Consider the following 21,687-nt stretch of genomic DNA (forward strand, 5'->3'; position numbering starts at 1 on the left):
TAATAAATACTGGTAAACTGACGCTAGATATAAAATACAGTCATAGTAATAAATACTGGTAAACTGACGCTAGATATAAAATACAGTCATAGTAATAAATACTGGTAAACTGACGCTAGATATAAAATACAGTCATAGTAATAAATACTGGTAAACTGACGCTAGATATAAAATACAGTCATAGTAATAAATACTGGTAAACTGACGCTAGATATAAAATACAGTCATAGTAATAAATACTGGTAAACTGACGCTAGATATAAAATACAGTCATAGTAATAAATACTGGTAAACTGACGCTAGATATAAAATACAGTCATAGTAATAAATACTGGTAAACTGACGCTAGACATAAAAATACAGTCATAGTAATAAATACCGGTAAACTGACGCTAGATATAAAATACAGTCATAGTAATAAATACTGGTAAACTGACGCTAGATATAAAATACAGTCATAGTAATAAATACTGGTAAACTGACGCTAGATATAAAATACAGTCATAGTAATAAATACTGGTAAACTGACGCTAGATATAAAATACAGTCATAGTAATAAATACCGGTAAACTGACGCTAGATATAAAAATACAGTCATAGTAATAAATACTGGTAAACTGACGCTAGATATAAAATACAGTCATAGTAATAAATACTGGTAAACTGACGCTAGATATAAAATACAGTCATAGTAATAAATACTGGTAAACTGACGCTAGATATAAAATACAGTCATAGTAATAAATACTGGTAAACTGACGCTAGATATAAAATACAGTCATAGTAATAAATACTGGTAAACTGACGCTAGATATAAAATACAGTCATAGTAATAAATACTGGTAAACTGACGCTAGATATAAAATACAGTCATAGTAATAAATACTGGTAAACTGACGCTAGATATAAAATACAGTCATAGTAATAAATACTGGTAAACTGACGCTAGATATAAAATACAGTCATAGTAATAAATACTGGTAAACTGACGCTAGATATAAAATACAGTCATAGTAATAAAATAGTAAACATGAGTAATATAAATACAGTCATAGTAATAAATACTGGTAAACTGACGCTAGATATAAAATACAGTCATAGTAATAAATACTGGTAAACTGACGCTAGATATAAAATACAGTCATAGTAATAAATACTGGTAAACTGACGCTAGATATAAAATACAGTCATAGTAATAAATACTGGTAAACTGACGCTAGATATAAAATACAGTCATAGTAATAAATACTGGTAAACTGACGCTAGATACAGTCATAGTAATAAAACTGGTAAACAGACGCTAGATATAAAATACAGTCATAGTAATAAATACTGTAAACTGACGCTATAAAATACAGTCATAGTAATAAATACTGGTAAACTGACGCTAGATATAAAATACAGTCATAGTAATAAATACTGGTAAACTGACGCTAGATATAAAAATACAGTCATAGTAATAAATACTGGTAAACTGACGCTAGATATAAAAAATACAGTCATAGTAATAAATACTGGTAAACTGACGCTAGATATAAAATACAGTCATAGTAATAAATACTGGTAAACTGACGCTAGATATAAAATACAGTCATAGTAATAAATACTGGTAAACTGACGCTAGATATAAAATACAGTCATAGTAATAAATACTGGTAAACTGACGCTAGATATAAAATACAGTCATAGTAATAAATACTGGTAAACTGACGCTAGATATAAAATACAGTCATAGTAATAAATACTGGTAAACTGACGCTAGATATAAAATACAGTCATAGTAATAAATACTGGTAAACTGACGCTAGATATAAAATACAGTCATAGTAATAAATACTGGTAAACTGACGCTAGATATAAAATACAGTCATAGTAATAAATACTGGTAAACTGACGCTAGATATAAAATACAGTCATAGTAATAAATACTGGTAAACTGACGCTAGATATAAAATACAGTCATAGTAATAAATACTGGTAAACTGACGCTAGATATAAAATACAGTCATAGTAATAAATACTGGTAAACTGACGCTAGATATAAAATACAGTCATAGTAATAAATACTGGTAAACTGACGCTAGATATAAAATACAGTCATAGTAATAAATACTGGTAAACTGACGCTAGATATAAAATACAGTCATAGTAATAAATACTGGTAAACTGACGCTAGATATAAAATACAGTCATAGTAATAAATACTGGTAAACTGACGCTAGATATAAAATACAGTCATAGTAATAAATACTGGTAAACTGACGCTAGATATAAAATACAGTCATAGTAATAAATACTGGTAAACTGACGCTAGATATAAAATACAGTCATAGTAATAAATACTGGTAAACTGACGCTAGATATAAAATACAGTCATAGTAATAAATACTGGTAAACTGACGCTAGATATAAAATACAGTCATAGTAATAAATACTGGTAAACTGACGCTAGATATAAAATACAGTCATAGTAATAAATACTGGTAAACTGACGCTAGATATAAAATACAGTCATAGTAATAAATACTGGTAAACTGACGCTAGATATAAAATACAGTCATAGTAATAAATACTGGTAAACTGACGCTAGATATAAAATACAGTCATAGTAATAAATACTGGTAAACTGACGCTAGATATAAAATACAGTCATAGTAATAAATACTGGTAAACTGACGCTAGATATAAAATACAGTCATAGTAATAAATACTGGTAAACTGACGCTAGATATAAAATACAGTCATAGTAATAAATACTGGTAAACTGACGCTAGATATAAAATACAGTCATAGTAATAAATACTGGTAAACTGACGCTAGATATAAAATACAGTCATAGTAATAAATACTGGTAAACTGACGCTAGATATAAAATACAGTCATAGTAATAAATACTGGTAAACTGACGCTAGATATAAAATACAGTCATAGTAATAAATACTGGTAAACTGACGCTAGATATAAAATACAGTCATAGTAATAAATACTGGTAAACTGACGCTAGATATAAAATACAGTCATAGTAATAAATACTGGTAAACTGACGCTAGATATAAAATACAGTCATAGTAATAAATACTGGTAAACTGACGCTAGATATAAAATACAGTCATAGTAATAAATACTGGTAAACTGACGCTAGATATAAAATACAGTCATAGTAATAAATACTGGTAAACTGACGCTAGATATAAAATACAGTCATAGTAATAAATACTGGTAAACTGACGCTAGATATAAAATACAGTCATAGTAATAAATACTGGTAAACTGACGCTAGATATAAAATACAGTCATAGTAATAAATACTGGTAAACTGACGCTAGATATAAAATACAGTCATAGTAATAAATACTGGTAAACTGACGCTAGATATAAAATACAGTCATAGTAATAAATACTGGTAAACTGACGCTAGATATAAAATACAGTCATAGTAATAATAAATACTGGTAAACTGACGCTAGATATAAAATACAGTCATAGTAATAAATACTGGTAAACTGACGCTAGATATAAAATACAGTCATAGTAATAAATCTGGTAAACTGACGCTAGAATAAAATACAGTCATAGTAATAAATACTGGTAAACTGACGCTAGATATAAAATACAGTCATAGTAATAAATACTGGTAAACTGACGCTAGATATAAAATACAGTCATAGTAATAAATACTGGTAAACTGACGCTAGATATAAAATACAGTCATAGTAATAAATACTGGTAAACTGACGCTAGATATAAAATACAGTCATAGTAATAAATACTGGTAAACTGACGCTAGATATAGATATAAAATACAGTCATAGTAATAAATACTGGTAAACTGACGCTAGATATAAAATACAGTCATAGTAATAAATACTGGTAAACTGACGCTAGATATAAAATACAGTCATAGTAATAAATACTGGTAAACTGACGCTAGATATAAAATACAGTCATAGTAATAAATACTGGTAAACTGACGCTAGATATAAAATACAGTCATAGTAATAAATACTGGTAAACTGACGCTAGATATAAAATACAGTCATAGTAATAAATACTGGTAAACTGACGCTAGATATAAAATACAGTCATAGTAATAAATACTGGTAAACTGACGCTAGATATAATATAAAATACAGTCATAGTAATAAATACTGGTAAACTGACGCTAGATATAAAATACAGTCATAGTAATAAATACTGGTAAACTGACGCTAGATATAAAATACAGTCATAGTAATAAATACTGGTAAACTGACGCTAGATATAAAATACAGTCATAGTAATAAATACTGGTAAACTGACGCTAGATATAAAATACAGTCATAGTAATAAATACTGGTAAACTGACGCTAGATATAAAATACAGTCATAGTAATAAATACTGGTAAACTGACGCTAGATATAAAATACAGTCATAGTAATAAATACTGGTAAACTGACGCTAGATATAAAATACAGTCATAGTAATAAATACTGGTAAACTGACGCTAGATATAAAATACAGTCATAGTAATAAATACTGGTAAACTGACGCTAGATATAAAATACAGTCATAGTAATAAATACTGGTAAACTGACGATATAAAATACAGTCATAGTAATAAATACTGGTAAACTGACGCAGATATAAAATACAGTAATAAATAAATACTGGTAAACTGACGCTAGATATAAAATACAGTCATAGTAATAAATACTGGTAAACTGACGCTAGATATAAAATACAGTCATAGTAATAAATACTGGTAAACTGACGCTAGATATAAAATACAGTCATAGTAATAAATACTGGTAAACTGACGCTAGATATAAAATACAGTCATAGTAATAAATACTGGTAAACTGACGCTAGATATAAAATACAGTCATAGTAATAAATACTGGTAAACTGACGCTAGATATAAAATACAGTCATAGTAATAAATACTGGTAAACTGACGCTAGATATAAAATACAGTCATAGTAATAAATACTGGTAAACTGACGCTAGATATAAAATACAGTCATAGTAATAAATACTGGTAAACTGACGCTAGATATAAAATACAGTCATAGTAATAAATACTGGTAAACTGACGCTAGATATAAAATACAGTCATAGTAATAAATACTGGTAAACTGACGCTAGATATAAAATACAGTCATAGTAATAAATACTGGTAAACTGACGCTAGATATAAAATACAGTCATAGTAATAAATACTGGTAAACTGACGCTAGATATAAAATACAGTCATAGTAATAAATACTGGTAAACTGACGCTAGATATAAAATACAGTCATAGTAATAAATACTGGTAAACTGACGCTAGATATAAAATACAGTCATAGTAATAAATACTGGTAAACTGACGCTAGATATAAAATACAGTCATAGTAATAAATACTGGTAAACTGACGCTAGATATAAAATACAGTCATAGTAATAAATACTGGTAAACTGACGCTAGATATAAAATACAGTCATAGTAATAAATACTGGTAAACTGACGCTAGAATAAAATACAGTCATAGTAATAAATGGTAAACTGACGCTAGATATAAAATACAGTCATAGTAATAAATACTGGTAAACTGACGCTAGATATAAAATACAGTCATAGTAATAAATACTGGTAAACTGACGCTAGATATAAAATACAGTCATAGTAATAAATACTGGTAAACTGACGCTAGATATAAAATACAGTCATAGTAATAAATACTGGTAAACTGACGCTAGATATAAAATACAGTCATAGTAATAAATACTGGTAAACTGACGCTAGATATAAAATACAGTCATAGTAATAAATACTGGTAAACTGACGCTAGATATAAAATACAGTCATAGTAATAAATACTGGTAAACTGACGCTAGATATAAAATACAGTCATAGTAATAAATACTGGTAAACTGACGCTAGATATAAAATACAGTCATAGTAATAAATACTGGTAAACTGACGCTAGATATAAAATACAGTCATAGTAATAAATACTGGTAAACTGACGCTAGATATAAAATACAGTCATAGTAATAAATACTGGTAAACTGACGCTAGATATAAAATACAGTCATAGTAATAAATACTGGTAAACTGACGCTAGATATAAAATACAGTCATAGTAATAAATACTGGTAAACTGACGCTAGATATAAAATACAGTCATAGTAATAAATACTGGTAAACTGACGCTAGATATAAAATACAGTCATAGTAATAAATACTGGTAAACTGACGCTAGATATAAAATACAGTCATAGTAATAAATACTGGTAAACAGTCATAGTCATAGTAATAAATACTGGTAAACTGACGCTAGATATAAAATACAGTCATAGTAATAAATACTGGTAAACTGACGCTAGATATAAAATACAGTCATAGTAATAAATACTGGTAAACTGACGCTAGATATAAAATACAGTCATAGTAATAAATACTGGTAAACTGACGCTAGATATAAAATACAGTCATAGTAATAAATACTGGTAAACTGACGCTAGATATAAAATACAGTCATAGTAATAAATACTGGTAAACTGACGCTAGATATAAAATACAGTCATAGTAATAAATACTGGTAAACTGACGCTAGATATAAAATACAGTCATAGTAATAAATACTGGTAAACTGACGCTAGATATAAAATACAGTCATAGTAATAAATACTGGTAAACTGACGCTAGATATAAAATACAGTCATAGTAATAAATACTGGTAAACTGACGCTAGATATAAAATACAGTCATAGTAATAAATACTGGTAAACTGACGCTAGATATAAAATACAGTCATAGTAATAAATACTGGTAAACTGACGCTAGATATAAAATACAGTCATAGTAATAAATACTGGTAAACTGACGCTAGATATAAAATACAGTCATAGTAATAAATACTGGTAAACTGACGCTAGATATAAAATACAGTCATAGTAATAAATACTGGTAAACTGACGCTAGATATAAAATACAGTCATAGTAATAAATACTGGTAAACTGACGCTAGATATAAAATACAGTCATAGTAATAAATACTGGTAAACTGACGCTAGATATAAAATACAGTCATAGTAATAAATACTGGTAAACTGACGCTAGATATAAAATACAGTCATAGTAATAAATACTGGTAAACTGACGCTAGATATAAAATACAGTCATAGTAATAAATACTGGTAAACTGACGCTAGATATAAAATACAGTCATAGTAATAAATACTGGTAAACTGACGCTAGATATAAAATACAGTCATAGTAATAAATACTGGTAAACTGACGCTAGATATAAAATACAGTCATAGTAATAAATACTGGTAAACTGACGCTAGATATAAAATACAGTCATAGTAATAAATACTGGTAAACTGACGCTAGATATAAAATACAGTCATAGTAATAAATACAGTCGGTAAACTGACGCTAGATATAAAATACAGTCATAGTAATAAATACTGGTAAACTGACGCTAGATATAAAATACAGTCATAGTAATAAATACTGGTAAACTGACGCTAGATATAAAATACAGTCATAGTAATAAATACTGGTAAACTGACGCTAGATATAAAATACAGTCATAGTAATAAATACCGGTAAACTGACGCTAGATATAAAATACAGTCATAGTAATAAATACTGGTAAACTGACGCTAGATATAAAATACAGTCATAGTAATAAATACTGGTAAACTGACGCTAGATATAAAATACAGTCATAGTAATAAATACTGGTAAACTGACGCTAGATATAAAATACAGTCATAGTAATAAATACTGGTAAACTGACGCTAGATATAAAATACAGTCATAGTAATAAATACTGGTAAACTGACGCTAGATATAAAATACAGTCATAGTAATAAATACTGGTAAACTGACGCTAGATATAAAATACAGTCATAGTAATAAATACTGGTAAACTGACGCTAGATATAAAATACAGTCATAGTAATAAATACTGGTAAACTGACGCTAGATATAAAATACAGTCATAGTAATAAATACTGGTAAACTGACGCTAGATATAAAATACAGTCATAGTAATAAATACTGGTAAACTGACGCTAGATATAAAATACAGTCATAGTAATAAATACTGGTAAACTGACGCTAGATATGACGCTAGATATAAAATACAGTCATAGTAATAAATACTGGTAAACTGACGCTAGATATAAAATACAGTCATAGTAATAAATACTGGTAAACTGACGCTAGATATAAAATACAGTCATAGTAATAAATACTGGTAAACTGACGCTAGATATAAAATACAGTCATAGTAATAAATACTGGTAAACTGACGCTAGATATAAAATACAGTCATAGTAATAAATACTGGTAAACTGACGCTAGATATAAAATACAGTCATAGTAATAAATACTGGTAAACTGACGCTAGATATAAAATACAGTCATAGTAATAAATACTGGTAAACTGACGCTAGATATAAAATACAGTCATAGTAATAAATACTGGTAAACTGACGCTAGATATAAAATACAGTCATAGTAATAAATACTGGTAAACTGACGCTAGATATAAAATACAGTCATAGTAATAAATACTGGTAAACTGACGCTAGATATAAAATACAGTCATAGTAATAAATACTGGTAAACTGACGCTAGATATAAAATACAGTCATAGTAATAAATACTGGTAAACTGACGCTAGATATAAAATACAGTCATAGTAATAAATACTGGTAAACTGACGCTAGATATAAAATACAGTCATAGTAATAAATACTGGTAAACTGACGCTAGATATAAAATACAGTCATAGTAATAAATACTGGTAAACTGACGCTAGATATAAAATACAGTCATAGTAATAAATACTGGTAAACTGACGCTAGATATAAAATACAGTCATAGTAATAAATACTGGTAAACTGACGCTAGATATAAAATACAGTCATAGTAATAAATACTGGTAAACTGACGCTAGATATAAAATACAGTCATAGTAATAAATACTGGTAAACTGACGCTAGATATAAAATACAGTCATAGTAATAAATACTGGTAAACTGACGCTAGATATAAAATACAGTCATAGTAATAAATACTGGTAAACTGACGCTAGATATAAAATACAGTCATAGTAATAAATACTGGTAAACTGACGCTAGATATAAAATACAGTCATAGTAATAAATACTGGTAAACTGACGCTAGATATAAAAAATACAGTCATAGTACAATAAATACTGGTAAACTGACGCTAGATATAAAATACAGTCATAGTAATAAATACTGGTAAACTGACGCTAGATATAAAATACAGTCATAGTAATAAATACTGGTAAACTGACGCTAGATATAAAATACAGTCATAGTAATAAATACTGGTAAACTGACGCTAGATATAAAATACAGTCATAGTAATAAATACTGGTAAACTGACGCTAGATATAAAATACAGTCATAGTAATAAATACTGGTAAACTGACGCTAGATATAAAATACAGTCATAGTAATAAATACTGGTAAACTGACGCTAGATATAAAATACAGTCATAGTAATAAATACTGGTAAACTGACGCTAGATATAAAATACAGTCATAGTAATAAATACTGGTAAACTGACGCTAGATATAAAATACAGTCATAGTAATAAATACTGGTAAACTGACGCTAGATATAAAATACAGTCATAGTAATAAATACTGGTAAACTGACGCTAGATATAAAATACAGTCATAGTAATAAATACTGGTAAACTGACGCTAGATATAAAATACAGTCATAGTAATAAATACTGGTAAACTGACGCTAGATATAAAATACAGTCATAGTAATAAATACTGGTAAACTGACGCTAGATATAAAATACAGTCATAGTAATAAATACTGGTAAAACGCTAGATATAAAATACAGTCATAGTAATAAATACCGGTAAACTGACGCTAGATATAAAATACAGTCATAGTAATAAATACTGGTAAACTGACGCTAGATATAAAATACAGTCATAGTAATAAATACTGGTAAACTGACGCTAGTAATATAAAATACAGTCAGTCATAGTAATAAATACTGGTAAACTGACGCTAGATATAAAATACAGTCATAGTAATAAATACTGGTAAACTGACGCTAGATATAAAATACAGTCATAGTAATAAATACTGGTAAACTGACGCTAGATATAAAATACAGTCATAGTAATAAATACTGGTAAACTGACGCTAGATATAAAATACAGTCATAGTAATAAATACTGGTAAACTGACGCTAGATATAAAATACAGTCATAGTAATAAATACTGGTAAACTGACGCTAGATATAAAATACAGTCATAGTAATAAATACTGGTAAACTGACGCTAGATATAAAATACAGTCATAGTAATAAATACTGGTAAACTGACGCTAGATATAAAATACAGTCATAGTAATAAATACTGGTAAACTGACGCTAGATATAAAATACAGTCATAGTAATAAATACTGGTAAACTGACGCTAGATATAAAATACAGTCATAGTAATAAATACTGGTAAACTGACGCTAGATATAAAATACAGTCACTGAGTAATAAATACTGGTAAACTGACGCTAGATATAAAATACAGTCATAGTAATAAATACTGGTAAACTGACGCTAGATATAAAATACAGTCATAGTAATAAATACTGGTAAACTGACGCTAGATATAAAATACAGTCATAGTAATAAATACTGGTAAACTGACGCTAGATATAAAATACAGTCATAGTAATAAATACTGGTAAACTGACGCTAGATATAAAATACAGTCATAGTAATAAATACTGGTAAACTGACGCTAGATATAAAATACAGTCATAGTAATAAATACTGGTAAACTGACGCTAGATATAAAATACAGTCATAGTAATAAATACTGGTAAACTGACGCTAGATATAAAATACAGTCATAGTAATAAATACTGGTAAACTGACGCTAGATATAAAATACAGTCATAGTAATAAATACTGGTAAACTGACGCTAGATATAAAATACAGTCATAGTAATAAATACTGGTAAACTGACGCTAGATATAAAATACAGTCATAGTAATAAATACTGGTAAACTGACGCTAGATATAAAATACAGTCATAGTAATAAATACATAGGTAAACTGACGCTAGATATAAAATACAGTCATAGTAATAAATACTGGTAAACTGACGCTAGATATAAAATACAGTCATAGTAATAAATACTGGTAAACTGACGCTAGATATAAAATACAGTCATAGTAATAAATACTGGTAAACTGACGCTAGATATAAAATACAGTCATAGTAATAAATGGTAAACTGACGCTAGATATAAAATACAGTCATAGTAATAAATACTGGTAAACTGACGCTAGATATAAAATACAGTCATAGTAATAAATACTGGTAAACTGACGCTAGATATAAAATACAGTCATAGTAATAAATACTGGTAAACTGACGCTAGATATAAAATACAGTCATAGTAATAAATACTGGTAAACTGACGCTAGATATAAAATACAGTCATAGTAATAAATACTGGTAAACTGACGCTAGATATAAAATACAGTCATAGTAATAAATACTGGTAAACTGACGCTAGATATAAAATACAGTCATAGTAATAAATACTGGTAAACTGACGCTAGATATAAAATACAGTCATAGTAATAAATACTGGTAAACTGACGCTAGATATAAAATACAGTCATAGTAATAAATACTGGTAAACTGACGCTAGATATAAAATACAGTCATAGTAATAAATACTGGTAAACTGACGCTAGATATAAAATACAGTCATAGTAATAAATACTGGTAAACTGACGCTAGATATAAAATACAGTCATAGTAATAAATACTGGTAAACTGACGCTAGATATAAAATACAGTCATAGTAATAAATACTGGTAAACTGACGCTAGATATAAAATACAGTCATAGTAATAAATACTGGTAAACTGACGCTAGATATAAAATACAGTCATAGTAATAAATACTGGTAAACTGACGCTAGATATAAAATACAGTCATAGTAATAAATACTGGTAAACTGACGCTAGATATAAAATACAGTCATAGTAATAAATACTGGTAAACTGACGCTAGATATAAAATACAGTCATAGTAATAAATACTGGTAAACTGACGCTAGATATAAAATACAGTCATAGTAATAAATACTGGTAAACTGACGCTAGATATAAAATACAGTCATAGTAATAAATACTGGTAAACTGACGCTAGATATAAAATACAGTCATAGTAATAAATACTGGTAAACTGACGCTAGATATAAAATACAGTCATAGTAATAAATACTGGTAAACTGACGCTAGATATAAAATACAGTCATAGTAATAAATACTGGTAAACTGACGCTAGATATAAAATACAGTCATAGTAATAAATACTGGTAAACTGACGCTAGATATAAAATACAGTCATAGTAATAAATACTGGTAAACTGACGCTAGATATAAAATACAGTCATAGTAATAAATACTGGTAAACTGACGCTAGATATAAAATACAGTCATAGTAATAAATACTGGTAAACTGACGCTAGATATAAAATACAGTCATAGTAATAAATACTGGTAAACTGACGCTAGATATAAAATACAGTCATAGTAATAAATACTGGTAAACTGACGCTAGATATAAAATACAGTCATAGTAATAAATACTGGTAAACTGACGCTAGATATAAAATACAGTCATAGTAATAAATACTGGTAAACTGACGCTAGATATAAAATACAGTCATAGTAATAAATACTGGTAAACTGACGCTAGATATAAAATACAGTCATAGTAATAAATACTGGTAAACTGACGCTAGATATAAAATACAGTCATAGTAATAAATACTGGTAAACTGACGCTAGATATAAAATACAGTCATAGTAATAAATACTGGTAAACTGACGCTAGATATAAAATACAGTCATAGTAATAAATACTGGTAAACTGACGCTAGATATAAAATACAGTCATAGTAATAAATACTGGTAAACTGACGCTAGATATAAAATACAGTCATAGTAATAAATACTGGTAAACTGACGCTAGATATAAAATACAGTCATAGTAATAAATACTGGTAAACTGACGCTAGATATAAAATACAGTCATAGTAATAAATACTGGTAAACTGACGCTAGATATAAAATACAGTCATAGTAATAAATACTGGTAAACTGACGCTAGATATAAAATACAGTCATAGTAATAAATACTGGTAAACTGACGCTAGATATAAAATACAGTCATAGTAATAAATACTGGTAAACTGACGCTAGATATAAAATACAGTCATAGTAATAAATACTGGTAAACTGACGCTAGATATAAAATACAGTCATAGTAATAAATACTGGTAAACTGACGCTAGATATAAAATACAGTCATAGTAATAAATACCGGTAAACTGACGCTAGATATAAAATACAGTCATAGTAATAAATACTGGTAAACTGACGCTAGATATAAAATACAGTCATAGTAATAAATACTGGTAAACTGACGCTAGATATAAAATACAGTCATAGTAATAAATACTGGTAAACTGACGCTAGATATAAAATACAGTCATAGTAATAAATACTGGTAAACTGACGCTAGATATAAAATACAGTCATAGTAATAAATACTGGTAAACTGACGCTAGATATAAAATACAGTCATAGTAATAAATACTGGTAAACTGACGCTAGATATAAAATACAGTCATAGTAATAAATACTGGTAAACTGACGCTAGATATAAAATACAGTCATAGTAATAAATACTGGTAAACTGACGCTAGATATAAAATACAGTCATAGTAATAAATACTGGTAAACTGACGCTAGATATAAAATACAGTCATAGTAATAAATACTGGTAAACTGACGCTAGATATAAAATACAGTCATAGTAATAAATACTGGTAAACTGACGCTAGATATAAAATACAGTCATAGTAATAAATACTGGTAAACTGACGCTAGATATAAAATACAGTCATAGTAATAAATACTGGTAAACTGACGCTAGATATAAAATACAGTCATAGTAATAAATACTGGTAAACTGACGCTAGATATAAAATACAGTCATAGTAATAAATACTGGTAAACTGACGCTAGATATAAAATACAGTCATAGTAATAAATACTGGTAAACTGACGCTAGATATAAAATACAGTCATAGTAATAAATACTGGTAAACTGACGCTAGATATAAAATACAGTCATAGTAATAAATACTGGTAAACTGACGCTAGATATAAAATACAGTCATAGTAATAAATACTGGTAAACTGACGCTAGATATAAAATACAGTCATAGTAATAAATACTGGTAAACTGACGCTAGATATAAAATACAGTCATAGTAATAAATACTGGTAAACTGACGCTAGATATAAAATACAGTCATAGTAATAAATACTGGTAAACTGACGCTAGATATAAAATACAGTCATAGTAATAAATACTGGTAAACTGACGCTAGATATAAAATACAGTCATAGTAATAAATACTGGTAAACTGACGCTAGATATAAAATACAGTCATAGTAATAAATACTGGTAAACTGACGCTAGAATAAACATAGTAATAAATACTGGTAAACTGACGCTAGATATAAAATACAGGTAAACTGACGCTAGATATAAAATACAGTCATAGTAATAAATACTGGTAAACTGACGCTAGATATAAAATACAGTCATAGTAATAAATACTGGTAAACTGACGCTAGATATAAAATACAGTCATAGTAATAAATACTGGTAAACTGACGCTAGATATAAAATACAGTCATAGTAATAAATACTGGTAAACTGACGCTAGAATAAAATACAGTCATAGTAATAAATACTGGTAAACTGACGCTAGATATAAAATACAGTCATAGTAATAAATACTGGTAAACTGACGCTAGATATAAAATACAGTCATAGTAATAAATACTGGTAAACTGACGCTAGATATAAAATACAGTCATAGTAATAAATACTGGTAAACTGACGCTAGATATAAAATACAGTCATAGTAATAAATACTGGTAAACTGACGCTAGATATAAAATACAGTCATAGTAATAAATACTGGTAAACTGACGCTAGATATAAAATACAGTCATAGTAATAAATACTGGTAAACTGACGCTAGATATAAAATACAGTCATAGTAATAAATACTGGTAAACTGACGCTAGATATAAAATACAGTCATAGTAATAAATACTGGTAAACTGACGCTAGATATAAAATACAGTCATAGTAATAAATACTGGTAAACTGACGCTAGATATAAAATACAGTCATAGTAATAAATACTGGTAAACTGACGCTAGATATAAAATACAGTCATAGTAATAAATACTGGTAAACTGACGCTAGATATAAAATACAGTCATAGTAATAAATACTGGTAAACTGACGCTAGATATAAAATACAGTCATAGTAATAAATACTGGTAAACTGACGCTAGATATAAAATACAGTCATAGTAATAAATACTGGTAAACTGACGCTAGATATAAAATACAGTCATAGTAATAAATACTGGTAAACTGACGCTAGATATAAAATACAGTCATCATAGTAATAAATACTGGTAAACTGACGCTAGATATAAAATACAGTCATAGTAATAAATACTGGTAAACTGACGCTAGATATAAAATACAGTCATAGTAATAAATACTGGTAAACTGACGCTAGATATAAAATACAGTCATAGTAATAAATACTGGTAAACTGACGCTAGATATAAAATACAGTCATAGTAATAAATACTGGTAAACTGACGCTAGATATAAAATACAGTCATAGTAATAAATACTGGTAAACTGACGCTAGATATAAAATACAGTCATAGTAATAAATACTGGTAAACTGACGCTAGATATAAAATACAGTCATAGTAATAAATACTGGTAAACTGACGCTAGATATAAAATACAGTCATAGTAATAAATACTGGTAAACTGACGCTAGATATAAAATACAGTCATAGTAATAAATACTGGTAAACTGGTAAACTGACGCTAGATAAATATAAAATACAGTCATAGTAATAAATACTGGTAAACTGACGCTAGATATAAAATACAGTCATAGTAATAAATACTGGTAAACTGACGCTAGATATAAAATACAGTCATAGTAATAAATACTGGTAAACTGACGCTAGATATAAAATACAGTCATAGTAATAAATACTGGTAAACTGACGCTAGATATAAAATACAGTCATAGTAATAAATACTGGTAAACTGACGCTAGATATAAAATACAGTCATAGTAATAAATACTGGTAAACTGACGCTAGATATAAAATACAGTCACTGGTAAACTGAATAAAATACAGTCATAGTAATAAATACTGGTAAACTGACGCTAGATATAAAATACAGTCATAGTAATAAATACTGGTAAACTGACGCTAGATATAAAATACAGTCATAGTAATAAATACTACTGGTAAACTGACGCTAGATATAAAATACAGTCATAGTAATAAATACTGGTAAACTGACGCTAGATATAAAATACAGTCATAGTAATAAATACTGGTAAACTGACGCTAGATATAAAATACAGTCATAGTAATAAATACTGGTAAACTGACGCTAGATATAAAATACAGTCATAGTAATAAATACTGGTAAACTGACGCTAGATATAAAATACAGTCATAGTAATAAATACTGGTAAACTGACGCTAGATATAAAATACAGTCATAGTAATAAATACTGGTAAACTGACGCTAGATATAAAATACAGTCATAGTAATAAATACTGGTAAACTGACGCTGGTAAACTGAGATATAAAATACAGTCATAGTAATAAATACTGGTAAACTGACGCTAGATATAAAATACAGTCATAGTAATAAATACTGGTAAACTGACGCTAGATATAAAATACAGTCATAGTAATAAATACTGGTAAACTGACGCTAGATATAAAATACAGTCATAGTAATAAATACTGGTAAACTGACGCTAGATATAAAATACAGTCATAGTAATAAATACTGGTAAACTGACGCTAGATATAAAATACAGTCATAGTAATAAATACTGGTAAACTGACGCTAGATATAAAATACAGTCATAGTAATAAATACTGGTAAACTGACGCTAGATATAAAATACAGTCATAGTAATAAATACTGGTAAACTGACGCTAGATATAAAATACAGTCATAGTAATAAATACTGGTAAACTGACGCTAGATATAAAATACAGTCATAGTAATAAATACTGGTAAACTGACGCTAGATATAAAATACAGTCATAGTAATAAATACTGGTAAACTGACGCTAGATATAAAATACAGTCATAGTAATAAATACTGGTAAACTGACGCTAGATATAAAATACAGTCATAGTAATAAATACTGGTAAACTGACGCTAGATATAAAATACAGTCATAGTAATAAATACTGGTAAACTGACGCTAGATATAAAATACAGTCATAGTAATAAATACTGGTAAACTGACGCTAGATATAAAATACAGTCATAGTAATAAATACTGGTAAACTGACGCTAGATATAAAATACAGTCATAGTAATAAATACTGGTAAACTGACGCTAGATATAAAATACAGTCATAGTAATAAATACTGGTAAACTGACGCTAGATATAAAATACAGTCATAGTAATAAATACTGGTAAACTGACGCTAGATATAAAATACAGTCATAGTAATAAATACTGGTAAACTGACGCTAGATATAAAATACAGTCATAGTAATAAATACTGGTAAACTGACGCTAGATATAAAATACAGTCATAGTAATAAATACTGGTAAACTGACGCTAGATATAAAATACAGTCATAGTAATAAATACTGGTAAACTGACGCTAGATATAAAATACAGTCATAGTAATAAATACTGGTAAACTGACGCTAGATATAAAATACAGTCATAGTAATAAATACTGGTAAACTGACGCTAGATATAAAATACAGTCATAGTAATAAATACTGGTAAACTGACGCTAGATATAAAATACAGTCATAGTAATAAATACTGGTAAACTGACGCTAGATATAAAATACAGTCATAGTAATAAATACTGGTAAACTGACGCTAGATATAAAATACAGTCATAGTAATAAATACTGGTAAACTGACGCTAGATATAAAATACAGTCATAGTAATAAATACTGGTAAACTGACGCTAGATATAAAATACAGTCATAGTAATAAATACTGGTAAACTGACGCTAGATATAAAATACAGTCATAGTAATAAATACTGGTAAACTGACGCTAGATATAAAATACAGTCATAGTAATAAATACTGGTAAACTGACGCTAGATATAAAATACAGTCATAGTAATAAATACTGGTAAACTGACGCTAGATATAAAATACAGTCATAGTAATAAATACTGGTAAACTGACGCTAGATATAAAATACAGTCATAGTAATAAATACTGGTAAACTGACGCTAGATATAAAATACAGTCATAGTAATAAATACTGGTAAACTGACGCTAGATATAAAATACAGTCATAGTAATAAATACTGGTAAACTGACGCTAGATATAAAATACAGTCATAGTAATAAATACTGGTAAACTGACGCTAGATATAAAATACAGTCATAGTAATAAATACTGGTAAACTGACGCTAGATATAAAATACAGTCATAGTAATAAATACTGGTAAACTGACGCTAGATATAAAATACAGTCATAGTAATAAATACTGGTAAACTGACGCTAGATATAAAATACAGTCATAGTAATAAATACTGGTAAACTGACGCTAGATATAAAATACAGTCATAGTAATAAATACTGGTAAACTGACGCTAGATATAAAATACAGTCATAGTAATAAATACTGGTAAACTGACGCTAGATATAAAATACAGTCATAGTAATAAATACTGGTAAACTGACGCTAGATATAAAATACAGTCATAGTAATAAATACTGGTAAACTGACGCTAGATATAAAATACAGTCATAGTAATAAATACTGGTAAACTGACGCTAGATATAAAATACAGTCATAGTAATAAATACTGGTAAACTGACGCTAGATATAAAATACAGTCATAGTAATAAATACTGGTAAACTGACGCTAGATATAAAATACAGTCATAGTAATAAATACTGGTAAACTGACGCTAGATATAAAATACAGTCATAGTAATAAATACTGGTAAACTGACGCTAGATATAAAATACAGTCATAGTAATAAATACTGGTAAACTGACGCTAGATATAAAATACAGTCATAGTAATAAATACTGGTAAACTGACGCTAGATATAAAATACAGTCATAGTAATAAATACTGGTAAACTGACGCTAGATATAAAATACAGTCATAGTAATAAATACTGGTAAACTGACGCTAGATATAAAATACAGTCATAGTAATAAATACTGGTAAACTGACGCTAGATATAAAATACAGTCATAGTAATAAATACTGGTAAACTGACGCTAGATATAAAATACAGTCATAGTAATAAATACTGGTAAACTGACGCTAGATATAAAATACAGTCATAGTAATAAATACTGGTAAACTGACGCTAGATATAAAATACAGTCATAGTAATAAATACTGGTAAACTGACGCTAGATATAAAATACAGTCATAGTAATAAATACTGGTAAACTGACGCTAGATATAAAATACAGTCATAGTAATAAATACTGGTAAACTGACGCTAGATATAAAATACAGTCATAGTAATATAAATACAGTCATAGTAATAAATACTGGTAAACTGACGCTAGATATAAAATACAGTCATAGTAATAAATACTGGTAAACTGACGCTAGATATAAAATACAGTCATAGTAATAAATACTGGTAAACTGACGCTAGATATAAAATACAGTCATAGTAATAAATACTGGTAAACTGACGCTAGATATAAAATACAGTCATAGTAATAAATACTGGTAAACTGACGCTAGATATAAAATACAGTCATAGTAATAAATACTGGTAAACTGACGCTAGATATAAAATACAGTCATAGTAATAAATACTGGTAAACTGACGCTAGATATAAAATACAGTCATAGTAATAAATACTGGTAAACTGACGCTAGATAAATAAAATACAGTCATAGTAATAAATACTGGTAAACTGACGCTAGATATAAAATACAGTCATAGTAATAAATACTGGTAAACTGACGCTAGATATAAAATACAGTCATAGTAATAAATACTGGTAAACTGACGCTAGATATAAAATACAGTCATAGTAATAAATACTGGTAAACTGACGCTAGATATAAAATACAGTCATAGTAATAAATACTGGTAAACTGACGCTAGATATAAAATACAGTCATAGTAATAAATACTGGTAAACTGACGCTAGATATAAAATACAGTCATAGTAATAAATACTGGTAAACTGACGCTAGATATAAAATACAGTCATAGTAATAAATACTGGTAAACTGACGCTAGATATAAAATACAGTCATAGTAATAAATACTGGTAAACTGACGCTAGATATAAAATACAGTCATAGTAATAAATACTGGTAAACTGACGCTAGATATAAAATACAGTCATAGTAATAAATACTGGTAAACTGACGCTAGATATAAAATACAGTCATAGTAATAAATACTGGTAAACTGACGCTAGATATAAAATACAGTCATAGTAATAAATACTGGTAAACTGACGCAGATATAAAATACAGTCATAGTAATAAATACTGGTAAACTGACGCTAGATATAAAATACAGTCATAGTAATAAATACTGGTAAACTGACGCTAGATATAAAATACAGTCATAGTAATAAATACTGGTAAACTGACGCTAGATATAAAATACAGTCATAGTAATAAATACTGGTAAACTGACGCTAGATATAAAATACAGTCATAGTAATAAATACTGGTAAACTGACGCTAGATATAAAATACAGTCATAGTAATAAATACTGGTAAACTGACGCTAGATATAAAATACAGTCATAGTAATAAATACTGGTAAACTGACGCTAGATATAAAATACAGTCATAGTAATAAATACTGGTAAACTGACGCTAGATATAAAATACAGTCATAGTAATAAATACTGGTAAACTGACGCTAGATATAAAATACAGTCATAGTAATAAATACTGGTAAACTGACGCTAGATATAAAATACAGTCATAGTAATAAATACTGGTAAACTGACGCTAGATATAAAATACAGTCATAGTAATAAATACTGGTAAACTGACGCTAGATATAAAATACAGTCATAGTAATAAATACTGGTAAACTGACGCTAGATATAAAATACAGTCATAGTAATAAATACTGGTAAACTGACGCTAGATATAAAATACAGTCATAGTAATAAATACTGGTAAACTGACGCTAGATATAAAATACAGTCATAGTAATAAATACTGGTAAACTGACGCTAGATATAAAATACAGTCATAGTAATAAATACTGGTAAACTGACGCTAGATATAAAATACAGTCATAGTAATAAATACCGGTAAACTGACGCTAGATATAAAATACAGTCATAGTAATAAATACTGGTAAACTGACGCTAGATATAAAATACAGTCATAGTAATAAATACTGGTAAACTGACGCTAGATATAAAATACAGTCATAGTAATAAATACTGGTAAACTGACGCTAGATATAAAATACAGTCATAGTAATAAATACTGGTAAACTGACG

At 28.3% G+C, this 21,687-nt stretch overlaps 1 protein-coding gene across 1 annotated transcript in view; it reads right to left on the bottom strand.

The window, feature by feature from the left end:
• The window catches only part of LOC143232857 (cilia- and flagella-associated protein 45-like), a 79,973-nt gene that overhangs the window by 26,529 nt on the left and 31,757 nt on the right, over positions 1–21,687 (bottom strand).

Source organism: Tachypleus tridentatus, chromosome 1 (genome assembly GCF_004210375.1).
Source record: "Tachypleus tridentatus isolate NWPU-2018 chromosome 1, ASM421037v1, whole genome shotgun sequence".
NCBI lineage: Eukaryota > Metazoa > Arthropoda > Merostomata > Xiphosura > Limulidae > Tachypleus > Tachypleus tridentatus.